This window comes from Manis pentadactyla, chromosome 18 (assembly GCF_030020395.1).
Source record: "Manis pentadactyla isolate mManPen7 chromosome 18, mManPen7.hap1, whole genome shotgun sequence".
Lineage (NCBI taxonomy): Eukaryota > Metazoa > Chordata > Mammalia > Pholidota > Manidae > Manis > Manis pentadactyla.
This window is the reverse complement of record NC_080036.1, coordinates 29,259,768-29,274,340: the sequence shown is the minus strand read 5'-3', so window position 1 is coordinate 29,274,340 and position 14,573 is coordinate 29,259,768. Positions and strand designations below refer to the sequence as shown.

At 43.2% G+C, this 14,573-nt stretch overlaps 1 long non-coding RNA gene across 1 annotated transcript in view; it reads right to left on the bottom strand.

Annotated features, from left to right (window-relative positions):
* Positions 1-14,573, bottom strand: part of LOC130681491 (uncharacterized) — an 83,426-nt gene that overhangs the window by 67,798 nt on the left and 1,055 nt on the right. The window contains exon 2 of the long non-coding RNA XR_008994680.1: positions 13,952-14,084. This is a non-coding gene — a long non-coding RNA (uncharacterized LOC130681491). The remainder of the gene's footprint in view (positions 1-13,951; positions 14,085-14,573) is intronic.

The window sequence follows — 14,573 nt, the reverse complement described above, 5'->3', positions numbered from 1 at the left end:
TCACTCTACTTTGAGTCTCTGAATTTGCCACTCTTAGGTACCTCATGAAGGAAGTGGTGTGTTTTTGTGACTGGCTGTTTCACTTAGCACAGCATCCTCAAGGTTTATCTACATGGTAGCATGTGACAGGATTCCATCTTTTTTAAGATGAAATAGTATCTGTGTGTGTGTGTGTGTGTGTGTGTGTGTGTGTGTGTACGTGTACACATTGCATTTATCCTTTCATCTGATCATGAACATTTCGAGAGGATTTTTAATAAAATGGAATCTGACAGATATAAAACAAAACAGAATAAAAATATCAGAGTGCATTCTTGTAATGGGGTAAGTATTGAGAGGGTTGACCCCAATATAAAGTTAGCAAAATAGGAAACAGAATTCATATCATGTCCACAGAATCTAGGAACATTTCCCCTTCTCTACCTTGTCCGTACTGCAAGTGGTAAGGTGGGTATTACTGCCTTTACGTATTTGACTCTTCTTACCTTACACCACCGACATGAATCAGTGAGGGGCGATAAAGTGCTGTTTCTCCTGGCTGCTGAGGCCTAGGCTGGCTGAGCAGGGCCAGTCCTCTTGACTGCAGGACCGCAGAGACTCAAAAACACCAGAATGCAGTCCTGATATTCAGCTTCCCCCACCACTAGAGTCTGCATTTAGCTCCTAATAAGAGTCCCAAAGCCCTTTTTCTCCCAATATCCTTCTATTCTGTGCTCCCAGCACCTCATGTTGAACCCTGGACAGAAGTCCTTCAGAGCAGGACAAGCGGGATCTAAGACAGCTGTCTGAAAAGTTTACATCTTGCAGCCACAGGAACATAGCATGGGGGAGGATCTACACATGTGCACATACAACACACACACACACACACACACACACACCCTGAGGCCAGGGGAACAAAGGAGAGGTTGCAATTATACCTGGGTGAATGTGGGATTGAAAGGAGAGGCTATGAGTAACCATCACCTCAAATCCTTCCCCTAGTCATCAGCAGGGATGTTACCCCCAGCCCCCAGATTAAGCAGGGTCTCTCTGCTGTATGTTCTCATAGAAGCCCACATACTTCGCCATAAATACCTCAGTGTGTTTTTCATGTGTGTGTGGTAAAAAGTAAAATAAAACCCCATCTTAACATTTCTAGGTATACAGTGTTCAGCAGTATTAAGTATATTCACATTTTTGTAAATATACTTTGAATAACAAAGTTATCATTTGTTCTGGCTATTACGCAGCTGTTTGGTGGACACAGTTAGCATAATGTAAGTGAGGTCCAGAGCCTCCACGGGTACAGAAGGGGCCTCTGCTGACCTACACTTGATTGCCCCCCATGCCCTGGGCCTGCACTGGGCCAGAAGCAGTCATGAATAAACATCCTGCCTGAGAAACCAAAGAAATCTGTATAAACAAGAAAAACTGTGAACTGGAACTAATTTACACTGGTAGTTATTTAATATAAGGGCCACATCCCTTGTCACATATCCACAGTTAAAGGATTCATAAGGCATTTAAGTTTAGATAGAAGCTGTGGTTGAAAGGATAATGTGTAATATGATTATGCCAATTTTCAAAATAGGTTATAAAACAGAAATTCAAAATTAAAGAATCATATCCAACACTCACTTGCAAGTGAAGTTTAAAATTATTCTTGGAAATCAGAACATCTTATTGAGATATAAAGACACTGGACACATGAAAAGCGAAACTGAACTTCCAATATACATTTACATTTGGAAACAAAACTTAGTCAAAAATTGAGTTCAGTTCACACTTCGAGCCCCTCTCCAACTCTAACCACATAACAATGATAGATCACATGTGAAAACAGAACACTAAAAATATAAAGCCAAGCTCAAAGAGAAAATATGACTTCCACGGACTATAAATTCATCAGAGACACAAGCTTACAAGTGGCGAGCAGAGCTGATGGGTGGGGTCAGAGGGATCCCCTGAGAGATGGGAAGCCAAAGCCAAGGTCACCGCAGAACAGCACAGATCCGAACACTGGGCAGCAGACAGCTCCTCTCAGGCCCTGGAGACAAGGTGGAGTTTCTCCCACCTCCACAGGTAAGTGGCTTTTTTAAGAGCCCCTGGTCCAGGTGAAGTCTTAGCATGCTTTTTTCCAGACTCCTTTAATGGGTAAGGGAGTCCCACCCTAATCTAAGTTTTATACAGCGATCCCGGATCTGGTCACCACTCTTGCATTACATTTTAAATCAACAATGAGTAGATGAGTTCATTCCAGAAGAAATAATAATAATAGAATTGCCTGAAAATGACTTTAAAATGACTATTTTAAATGTAAATGACCTGCAAGAGAATGATATTAGACCAACAGTGGACTACTCATCAACGATATCAGAAGCCAGGAGACTTCTAATGGAATAACATCAGCAGTGTGCTGGAATGAAACACCATCGATTCAGAATTCTTCACGCAGCTCAACTGTCATTCATGAGTGAGAGCAAAATGAATGCTTTTTCAGCTTTATTGAGTCTAAGGGCATCTGCCAATCACAGATTCTCACTGAAAAGACTACTGAAGGACTTACTTCAGCAAGAAGAAAGGTGAACCCAAAGGGATAGAAAGACGGAAATCCCAAAATAGGGGAAAAATACTGGTAGATTAAGTGTAGACTGTAAATTTGGGCCAGAAGTTGCCTGAAGATGCATGAGATAGAGAGGAAATGTTGAAATATGAGCCAAAACAAAGAAATAATTCACCAGCATTAATAAGAACAAATTTGGTCTGCTCTAGACTCTTTTTGTTCAGCCATTCAGTATAAGAGGGATGAGTGACCTGCATCTATTGATGGATTTATACTCCAGTCTTATTCCAAGAAAGATTTAGGTTAGCTAACCTGCAGCTATTCCTGGTCTATCCTTCATTTTCAGATCCAGGAACTTCTTAAGGGAGTCATTGACAGCCTTTTGATTGAACCTTTGGCGCTAGTCCCAGGGAGCGCTCTCCATGTTCAAATGAATCATGGGATGTGGGTTTTTTTAAGCAATCTAATCTCTTAAGTCTTCCAGACAGAGTAAAGACTTTCAGAAAAACTCAAAGGAAAAAGGAACATAGGACCTAAGGAAAAACTCTGCAGCACTAAAGAATATGGAAGAATGGAAGACCCCAAAAGAAAATCTTCCTCCTCAAGTAGGTTAACTCTAAGATAAAGCTGCTTTACATTTCCAGGGAGATAAAGGAATTCATTATATCAGTCGATGAATAGGTCAGCATAAAAACAGAACGCAACAAAATTATGCCCATAATAGCTGAAATTGGTTCTTCATTAAAAGCCATAAAGGGGGAATAAAAACTACAGAGAATCAATTCATCCAAATAGGTGGTAATGTTAAGAATGATATGCCAAAGAACAAGTCAATATAAAATGTTGTAAATGAAGCACAAGAAGACAATAAGCCTGAAGAACAGGACACTGACCTAACAGCCAATCCGGGAATACATTCCATGAATACAAATAAAGAAGGAACAGGTGGTTAAGAATTGACTATCAAAGTTCCCAGAATTTGAAGGAAAAAAATCTGACACTGGAAATCAAGAGGATTTACCTTATCCCAGATACATTCAATAAAATGAAAACAATATTGACACATATCCTGATGTATTCTTAAACCTCAAGCGGAGAAAATATACCTAGAACCTGATAATCTATTGGGGCAGGGGGAAAGGTCATATTCAAAGGGGTTAAAAATCAAACTCGCTTTATATATCTCTTCTGAAATAGTGAATGTTAAAAGAGAAAGGAGGTTTATGCCTCTTTTTCCCTGTCACCTGTTTCACCACCCACCCCAGCCCCTCCCCCTGGTAAGCACTAGTCACTTCTCAGTGCCTATGAGTCTACTGCTGTTTTGTCCATTTTGTTTTGTTTTATTTTGTTTCATAATATAAATTAGTCACAGGGATTAAAGTACAGCATAGGGAATATGGCCAATATTTCTGTAACATCTTTCTGTGTTGACAGTAACTACACTAGTTGGGGTGCACATCTAATAATATAGATTAACTGTCAAACCACTATGTTGTATACTTGAAACCAACATAATATTGTATATCAACTCTATGTCAATAATAAGTAACACATGAAAAATTAGAGGAAAGAGAAACATCTATAGTCCACTAAGATGTACATGCGACACACAAGGATTTCATCCCTACTCATGGGTTGTTCGGTTATAAGGGAAACAAAGACATTCTAAGATTTGCAGGGACTCAACAATATCATAAGCTCGGTGCTGTTTATGCAGAGACTCTTCAAAAGTATTCAGATCATTGTGGTCAAAACCAGTGAAATAACTATTCATTGGAAGTTATGATTGAAAAGTTGTGATTGTTATTGAAATTAAGTTACGGAGATGAATATAAAAATCTACATTAGGTTTTTACAAGTAACAGGAAAAGAATGTTATTGATGTCTAACCAATATAGATACTGGAACAAAAGGAAAACCCATTTCAAAAGAATAAAAAGAGGGAGTTGCACATTGCAGGAGGCTCCACAGAGCACCCCTCCCAGGCCTTTGGGAAATATCTCACCTGCGGTGTGAGCTGCACGCAGCGACGCTCTCCTAACAAAGTACGGCAGAAGCGATGGGATGTCACTTCTGAGGTTCGGCTACAAAATAATTCTAGCTTCCACTTTGCTCGCTGTCTCCTGCTCCCCCTTGCTGTCCCTTGCCTGCTCTGAGGAAGCGCAGCCATGTTGGGAGCTACCCCATGGATGGGCCCGCGTAGCGACAAACTGGTAACTCTGGAAAACAGCCCGCCAGGGCAATCAGATCAGGTGCCATTTTAGAGAATAAGGAATCTTAAGCTGGGTTTAAAAAGAAAATCTAAAAATATTTACTTATTTGGCAAACATATTTATTGAGCACCTACTGGGACACCAGGTGAACAAGGCTGATTCAAGCTGATGCTGGATACAAACAAGCAATTATAACACAGAACAGAAGTGCAACAGTGACGGGAGCACAGGACATGAGCATAGTTGATTGATGTAACTATTTCTACCTTAATATTTTTAAGCCCTTTGTCTTGGGATATCCACACATCAACACTACCCACTGAGCAGCCTTCCAAGATCCCAGGCCCTAACCCTAAAACACACTCTCTCTCTGTCTCTAACACTCTGTGAGTATCTGTGTCTGTGTGTATGTGTGTGTGTGTCTCTCACACACATACACACTGACACACGACTGCAATGGACATTTTTAATTCTCTGGTATTAGGTTGTGACAAATAGAGTATGCACCAAAAAAGAATTAGAGAAAATGAAAAATATAATTTTAAGGTAGAGTCAGTAAATTATATTTTATAAGCAGAAACACAAATTATTTTTTATAAGATCCTGTCAATAAACAAATAGAAGTTCTATTGCCCATCATCTCTGATCATAGTGTGGTAAAATAAGAAATTATCAAGTTAAAGACACAAAAACTCATTAGTGAATTGGAAAGACTTATGTATCATCTGACTCAAAGAAAAATAATAATATAATAGATGATTTAGAAAAAATGGCCATGGAAATATTACATAGGAATTACATAGGAAATGCAGCTAACAATAACAAGAAGTTGAATTTAGAGCATGAGATTATTTTTCTGAAAAGAACGTAGCATTCAGCTTAAACTTCTAGACATAGAACACAAAAGAAATCCTAAGAAAAATAAGAGGAAATAATAAAGATAGAAGTTTGACTCATTGAAAGAGCAAAACAAATAAACAATATAGTGGCAAATCTAATTAAGAGAAAAAAAAGAAAGCAAAATTAGAATTGAGAAAATTGATATAACAATAGCTACAAATACACTTTTAAACTATTATGTAACTGCACAAAATTATGTTACTGAATTTAAAAGTGGTAATTAGATGGATGTTTTTCCCTAAAGAGAAATAAAATGATTAAAAGTAGAAGAGACAGAAAACTTGGAAAGAATAATAGAAGAAAAATGAATAAAGATGATAAAAATAAAACCTATGTACCTGCCCTCTCATGTCAGGGGGCTCAGAGTCTAATGCAGAGGAGACACATACACACAGAAAAAAATAATTAAAATGTGTTAAATGCAAATGGAACTTATTCTTATAGTACAGCATGGTGTGGGGACATGCAGCCAGCATGCAGAGAGAAACGGGGGGCTCTCTGCAAAAACATGATGGGGGACAGTGCGCTTGAATGACGTCTAAAGGAAAAGTGGGCATTAGCCAAGAGGAGGTGTGGGGAGCAGTGGCCCTTCTCAGCAGGTTCCTGCAGGCAGAGGAGATGGGGGCAGAGGCGTGGAGGCAGGCATGCTTAGGAAAAGCGACTACATACCACCACGGTCTGCAGGCCTAGAATTATGCACAGCTTTTCATACTGTATTCACAGCATCTAAACCAAATGAGGCAGAGTGTAAAGTGTAAAAAGGAGCAGGTGGCTGAGGACAGAATCTGAGGAACATGAAGAGGGCGTGGGAAGAGAAGGAACCCGCGAAGGACGTGGACAGTCTGGTGGGAAGGGGTGAGGAGGACCAGAAGCGTGAGTTTGGAACTCGGGGAATCTGTGGTCCCCAGAGACTGAAGCGGCAGAGAGGCGTCGTGGGAACAGCTGAAGATTGCCCGTTAGATTAGGAATAGAGGAATTGAGACAGAAGCTTGGACAAGAAGAAAGAGTGCAGAAGGTGTGTGACAAAGAGGAGGTCCTGCTTTTTTACTTTAGGGTTGTTGTGGATGCCTGTGTCTGCACACCAAACCACTCTCACGACTTACAGACGTATTCTTTCTCGGGATTCTATCCATACGCATTAGCTCTCCTGCCGGTCTCTCCTTCGGTCTGCCTTGGAGCTACACTCAACTGGTGGGTCAATGCTAGAGCTAGTGTGGACACTAGGCTTCTCTCTGTGGTTGCAGGACCTCCCTCCCAGAGTGGCCACTCAAGCTCCAGGGCCTCCTCCACGTGGCCATTCTCTCCAGCAGAACATTTCTGGACTTCCTTGTGACGTGGTGGCCGGGCTCCAGTGGGAAATAATCCAAGGGAGATAAACTCGATGTGCACTTGTATCACACCTGCTAGTGACCTGTTAGCCCAAGCAAATTACACAGTCAAGCCTAGAGTCTGCACGGGACTGTGAATGCCGGGAGAACTGGGAGGGGGAATCTCTTGAAATAATGGTCCACTACAAGGGTGTTTTTCCCTTAATATGAGAGAGTTAAAAATGTTTATAGGCTGAGCGCAAAAGACTAATGGAAAGGGAGACACTGAAGATACAATAATGAGAGATTTTTCCTAACAGGGTCCCAGAGGGTAAGCTTGATGGAGGACGGGGAACACTATTGCCTGAGACTAGAAGAAGAGAGATTAAAGATGGGTGTGCATGCATTCTGGTTAAATCACTGAGGGGAAGAAAAGGGGGAGTTGTCTACAGAGATGTGGCCCTGGGGTAGCAACCGCATTCCACCTTCATCTTGGTGCTCCATCAACAGTCGCATGTTGAAACCGAGGATGCTGATGACAGTATTGATCCAGGTTTAAAACTAGGTTGTTGGAAGCTGCCAAAGGATAATGGAGCCAGGGAATTATGGGCTACTGCAGATTACCATCAGAATAACTGAAATGGGGTTCTGACTCCATAGGTAAGAAAGAGAGGCCAGGAGGGGACTGATAGAAAGAAGAGAGGAGTCAGGAAACAGGAGGTCTCTACAGGTACAAAACACACTGACCTGCGCATAAAGATGTGAGCAGGGGAAGAGAAGGTGAAGCCCCAGGAGGGGCAAGAATCGCAGGGCTAGATGGCTGGATGGGCAGACCACATGAACACTGAAATTCAGGAACTGATGAAGGCCCAGGAGGGGCGGAGGGTTCTAGCCCATCCCCTATGTCAGCAGTGAGTGAATGCTGGGAGTTGTCAGGACCTGGCAGCACTGCGGAGGGGCTGCTCACGAGGTCAGAGACCCTGTGTCCTCACCAGCACAGCGCCAGGCGCCCAGAAGGCACTCAGTGTTAATAATTATTTGTGGAACAAAATGACTTTAATTTGTCTCCTCCACTCTACAGAATGAGAAAACCGAGGCTCCAAAAAGCCAGTGTATTGTTCACAGTTACACAGGCCGTGCCCAGTGAGCCAAAGATGCCTCCCTCCTTACAAAACCGCACTGGACGAGGATTTCCTTCTCAGCCTTCCCAGACGCAGCTCCTGGTTTTATTGTTTTATTATCTCAGGACTATTTCAATGGCATTTGTCATTCCTTGGGTGCTGGGATGGAATATCCTGAAGCTGAATGACTAAAGGGAGTGGTTAAAATCCCTTGAGGCCCAGAGGGATTTACTCACTTACTGGGAATACACCTCAGGCATTTCCAAGGCATGAACTAGGAAGCTGGTCCTGTAACCAGATCCTTGCCAGTCTGCCAGCATTTCACTGTGCTCTCCTCCTCTGATGCTGTGGTCTTACCTTTGTTAAGACTCAGAAAATCAGGAAGAAACACACACACACTAGCTGTCTACCCACAGTCACCACAGTTTTTTTTAAAGACTCTACAGGATTAAAGAAATTAATTAGCCTTTAGCCAAGGTGGTCTGAGGCCGCTAAAGCCCTCCTGACTATTATCCTTAAAGAAAAATGAAAACATCTCCCCCAAATGCTATTGTCCATTATGGAATCCAACTCAAGAAGGAGGGTGGTCACATGCTCCTCTTTCCCACTGGACCAAAATTTCAAAGCTTCAAATGTGTGGTAAATCTAACCAAAGATAAAGATTTGCAGGTGTTTTTTGCATAAAAGCAAGAAGGGCAGATGTATCTGAAACGTGCTTCTAACCAAATGGGACATCTGCAATCCATTAGGAGTGTCCTGAAGAGAGAAAGTGAGAGGGGAGGTGCAGGCAGAAAGCCTGCTCTGCAGAAACCCAAGTGTGAGGGTGTGTGTGGACCCTTCTGTCAGGCCCTGAGGACACCAAGCCTCTAAAACAGTGACCTTTCCAGGGCTAAACTTACATCGCTGCCAAATAACTCGGCTCCTCTTTTTCCTTTCCTTCTAGGAAGCTATCTTTGAAATGCCCATGCCTCCTCTTTCCTCATGTACACCGCCATGTTTTAGTGTTTAAGACTTGACAGGCACAATGATAAAAGAAAGGTTCTCCTCCTGGACTGTGTGGACCTTCCTTTCCCAGCACTCATGGAGAGTGACCCACGTCCTGACTCAGCTTCTGACACTCCAAGGGCACAAAGCAAAACCGTCACCACAGGCATTACTTGCAGGTTACTCACTGGCTGTTCTGTGCCCTGTTTCAGACTCCCAAGAAAACCACTCGTATTAAAGCGTGTGTAGTGAAGACTGTTGCAAAATACCCATAGCTGTGAAAATGATTCAAAGTTGTGTGACCCCATAATGGACACTACTAAGGTCACTAGATTTTGTTAAAATCTAGGATCTAAGCCCAGGGCTTGCTCCTGGCCTCCCGCTGGCAGTCTTAGGTTGAACTTCAGTGATTGGGCCCAAATTAAGCATGACATGTAACCACCGTGCTCCTCCAGTGAGTTCCATTCCATGAGCATATCAGGCGTGTTTCCTGTACGTCTCTTACATACTGGCCTTTTGATAAACTGTGAGTGCTGGGGCATTTTGCTAATTACTAAAGTTCTGGGGACAGAAAAAACTGGCCTGTTAAAACTTGTGCTGCAATTTGAGGATTAAAAGCCACACCTTTCGGAAACATCAGTATCAAAACTGATTTGACGTTGGAGACGAGGTGTTGGAAGCCACAGTTTGACAAAGTGGATTTCCAAGTGCAGTTAGCAATTACATTTTTAGAAGTCTTCAATTATGCCATTTACAAGAAGGTACATTTAAGAAGCTACAAGTCAGGAATGTGTTTTTTAATCTCTTCATTTACACATCTATAGGTAAAGCCCATATTTATGAAGCACCTACTGGGACACAAGAGCACTGTGCTAGATACACTAAAAATGAACAGCCTCTACTGTCCCAAATCTCAAAAGCCAATGAAGAAAAGTCTCTAATATCAAAAAGTTTCTAATATCAAAGCATGTGGTCAGTGCATTTCTGGGAAACACTGATGTACGATCAAGGAAAAAATCATGAGGAGAGCGTCCACGTGCTGTGGTTGGAAGAATCACCTCACCTGGCCCAAGACTGAGGGCCTGTGTCAGGAGAGTCTCTCCTAATCCTTATCATTACTGCCATCTAAGAGTGAAAGAACAAAGACTGTTGGGACAGAGGGTACTTGGTATTTCATGTCTCCACCACCCGGGAATAATCTTCCTACAAAACCAAATCCTCTATCAGTAGAGAAGCTGTCTGTTGAAAATAAGAAATCTCAAACTGGCTTAAATGATGAAAGGGACATAACTGTTCTCAAATTTAAGAGGCCAAAGGCTTCAGGCATGATTTGCAAGAATTTAAGCTGAATTTCCCTCCAATTCCTTCAACTCTACTCATCTCCATGTGTCAGTTCTGCTCCCCTTCTCATTTTCCTCTATTATTCACAGAATGGGTGCCAGCAACCAATGTTTCCATCTTCACAACCACGGGGAAAGAAGAGCTTGGCTTCTCCTCACCATCCACGGTAAATCCTGAGCTTTGAGCTGATTGGACCATTGTGAAACCTATCCCTGTGGCCAGGAAAATACCTTGGTGCTGATTGGTTTAAGCATGGGTTACCTGAACCAATCACCTGTGGAACTGGGGTTGGGTACATACCTGGAGGACATGCATGCCTGTAATCCGCTAGGGGAGGAATTGCCTCACGGAGGCAATCATAGGATAGCATCTGCTACGATTCTTTTTCATGCATAAAGTCTGGATCACTAAAACTTTTATTCAGTATCAGAGATACACTCTGTAAAGAGGAATCTATTTCCTCTAAATTTGCTAAGGCAGACATCTAAAGATGATTTTACTTTTCAAAAACATAACAAAGTGGGTAACTTTTTTATAGTTTTCTTTTCCATTAAGAATACCCTTGCAACCCCCAAAAAATTGGTTTAAAAGTCTGATATCAATTAGTAATTGAGAATAATTTAAAATCTGTCCCATATCCCACCTTCCCTCTTCCCAATTTCCAAAGCAGTATGATCTAATTTGGAATTCCCAGTTACAGGAACCCAAATATTTTCTTCTTCAGTTTGGATAACAGGTCATTAAATTTGCAGAAGGCGCCATGTATAATGAGCCTTGAAGGATTTCTTCTGATGCATGTTCTCATAAAACTCCCCCCCAATTCATCAACTCAATATGCAAAGTGCCAGTCAAAGGGATTTTCAAGAGCTAAGTATTTCTTCCACCCTTCAATTAGAACTAGAGCTCCTTGAGTTCAAAGATGTAACTGGAGTACCAAATAAAATGTCCAAGGAGTCCACCTGTGGCATCTTCCTCCCACTGCCTTGGTGAGGAGAGAATGAGCTGCGTGAAGGCAGATCACAGCCTTCGAATGACTGTCATTGACTGGGTAAAGGCCATGGAGGACAGAGTAAATCAGAAGCTAACTTCACAACCCCCAGACGTATCAAAACAATAGTAGCCAACCTTGCAATGTTTCTCCAAGCATTACCCTTGCATGAACAGTCATAAGCTTTCAACCTGTCCGTGTTGGATCGTGGAGGGAGCCACTGTGCTCAGAAGGTGCCTCACTGGCAGGTGGCACTCAGGGAAGTAGTTGAGAATCAGGCCTGGGTTTTTGTTTTCGGTCTGGGATTTACAGTTGCAGTTAGCACCGGAGTCCCCTCCTGAGATCCAGCAGTCAGTCGTGCGCTACCGAAACCGCCCCGGCCATGACCCACGCAGTCTCCTCTGAGCATTGTGGTCCCCTTCACTCCCCGCCCTGGGTGAAAGGTGAAGAAACAGAACAGGAACAGCTCTGTGCTACCAAAACCCTGCAACACCTTTGGGATGGCCTCACACCTCTCTCTCAGCAGGGAGCAGCCCTGGGGCGGGCAGGGAGAGGTTGCAACACCTGGGCCAGGCCTGTGGCAGGTCAGCCTGCCCTCCGGCAGGCAGCTGGAGTGGAGGGGGCCGCTTGGCCCGAATGCTGCTTAGTCAGGCCGCCATGCCCAGCGGAGCCGAGCTGCAGATGTGCCCAGACCTGCCGCCACCAGGTGTCTATGTCTGGGCTGGGAGGTGACGGCACAGATGTGACTTCTGGCTCCTGGTTTTTCCCAACACTGTCCTCAAAGGAATGTGAGGACTCAGACAAGGCCACCTCAGAAGGCCTCTGCCAGAGCGCAGCTCTCAGCCTCATCAAAAGCCTTGGCTGCCCTGTGCCCTTCCCTCCCCCAGTCGCCCTGCCACAGCCGGGGGCCAGCTCCACCTCTAGCCTCTGCGGGCTCCAGTGGGAGGCAGCTACCCACCCACCTGCTAGGCTGTAACACGCTGATCCCATGACCAGTGCCCAAACTTCCATAGGAAAAGGGTTGGTTTTTTTCTGTGTAACAACATGATCCCAAGAATAAAACTGTCTTTTTAAAAAAATTATAACAAAACCTCTTCAAATTCATTTGTCCCCACTGAGAAAAAATTTCTTGTGAGAATTTGTTTCCCGAAGAGAGGTTATTCTGTACCTAACGGAATTATTAACAATGGGAATGAGTCTTACCAGGGTGTAAATATTGGAAAAGTTTACCAGCCCATTAGGGACTCTGAATCCAACATATAAAGGTTGTTACTAATCTCTGTGTAGCTTCTGAGAATGCCATTCAAAGCTCAGGCAGTCTGAGAGCCATTCTCCATCAGGAGTGATATTCATTCTATAAACAGTTTATGGCACACCTTCTATGTACAGACAGACCTCATCTTATGCCACTTCACAGATAATTGGGTTTTTTTTTTACAAAATGAAGGTTTGTGGCAGCGCTGCATCAAGCACATTATCAGCACCATTTTCCCAACAGCACTGGCTCATTTCGCATCTCTGTGTCACAGTTTGGTAATTCTCACAACATCTCAAACTTTTCATTATTATTATATTTGTTATAGTGATCTGTGATCAGTGATTAGGACTTGCTGAAAGCGCGGGTGATCGTTAGCCTTTTTCAGCCACAAAGTATTTTTAATTAAGGTCAGTACATTGTTTCTTTTAGACATACTGCTATTGCACATAGACTACAGTGTGGGGTAAACATAACTTTTATATGCACTTGGAAACCAAAAAATTCATTTGACTTCCTTTATTGCCATGGTCTGGAACCAAAACCACACCATCTCCACCGTATGCCTGTACTAGAAGGCCAGATCTCAAGGAGACACCACTGTCTATAGCAGAGGGTGCAAATGAACAGCACGTTGGCCAGATGTAGCCCAAAAACATATTTTGTTTGACTCACACCATATTTATCAAAAATTTGAATTAGTTGCCAACTTTTAAATATCGGAGTTATTTCCAGCTTCTCTTAAAAACTCAGGAAATCTGGCAAACTGAGTTCACATTCCCAGTAGATGACAAGCAGAGTAACGACTGCCCACTTCAGACAGGTACTGGCTCTCCTTTCACGCAGCCCCATCGGCCCTGCATCCCCCTGACTCAACCTGCTGACCCCTCAGCATATGCCAGCGGCTCTCAGGAGGGGCAGTCACAGCACACCCCCCTGGGAAAGGCCTCTCTTAGGGACAGGAAGCCCCAACCAAGCCTCTCATTTGAGAAGAGCTGCTTCATGCCTGCATAACATCAGTCACAGGGATTTTCCTATTGTGTGTCTTCTCAACATTTCTCCTCTTTAATAAAGATTTTTCTAATCCCTGGTAATGCACAGTTAGGAACAACATTCTGTTTTTAGGGCTCCCTAAGACAAGGAACAGAACACAAAAGGAAAATGGCAAGGTTGAAGCATAGAAGCCAAAAGGGGGGACTGGGAGAGCAGGGCAGGCCCTCAGCGGCTCCCCCATCTGCCCGATGAAGAAGCAGAGGCCTAGAGAAGGGGCAGGTCGTGCCCAGGTCCCACTACTGACCTGAACAAGAGCACAAGCGTGACCTGGACAGTCTTTACTCGGCCGGTGCCGCATTCTCTTCTGTGTGCAGGAGTGGTTTGTCCCATGTCCTGCCTCCATGTTTCCAAGGAGTGGCGGGGAAGCACGTCAAGACCTGGGAATAAATATCAGGACTGATTTCAGAAGTCACATGGTAACACCAGCTACGTGATTCTAAATGAACCAGCAGAAAATTAATTAGCATTTTTCATCTAGACCTCCTGATTCCCTATATGTGGTCAAAACTGTCATAGTTGAAGAAACATGTCCATCGATCCTGGTGGTGCATGTTGGGAGAGGCTGCCTGTTTTTGTGTTTTCAAATGAACTGCCAAAATCCTCCTTGTGTTTGTAACCAGGGATAGAGTCAAACAAGTTGATCTGACCCTGATATTTGCTGTTAGTGGAAAGTTTTAGTAAAACAAATACAATTCAGTTGCAACAAACACAAACATGACCAAACCCTCAATTGGACAGATTAAAGGTACTTAAGTGGGCCACTACCTGGGACTAAGACCTTTCGGTGTATTTGTAATGAGTATATTTGGCCATTCAATAGCACCGCCACCAAGAAGCCCTCTGGTAACAAATATTAAGTTAATCCC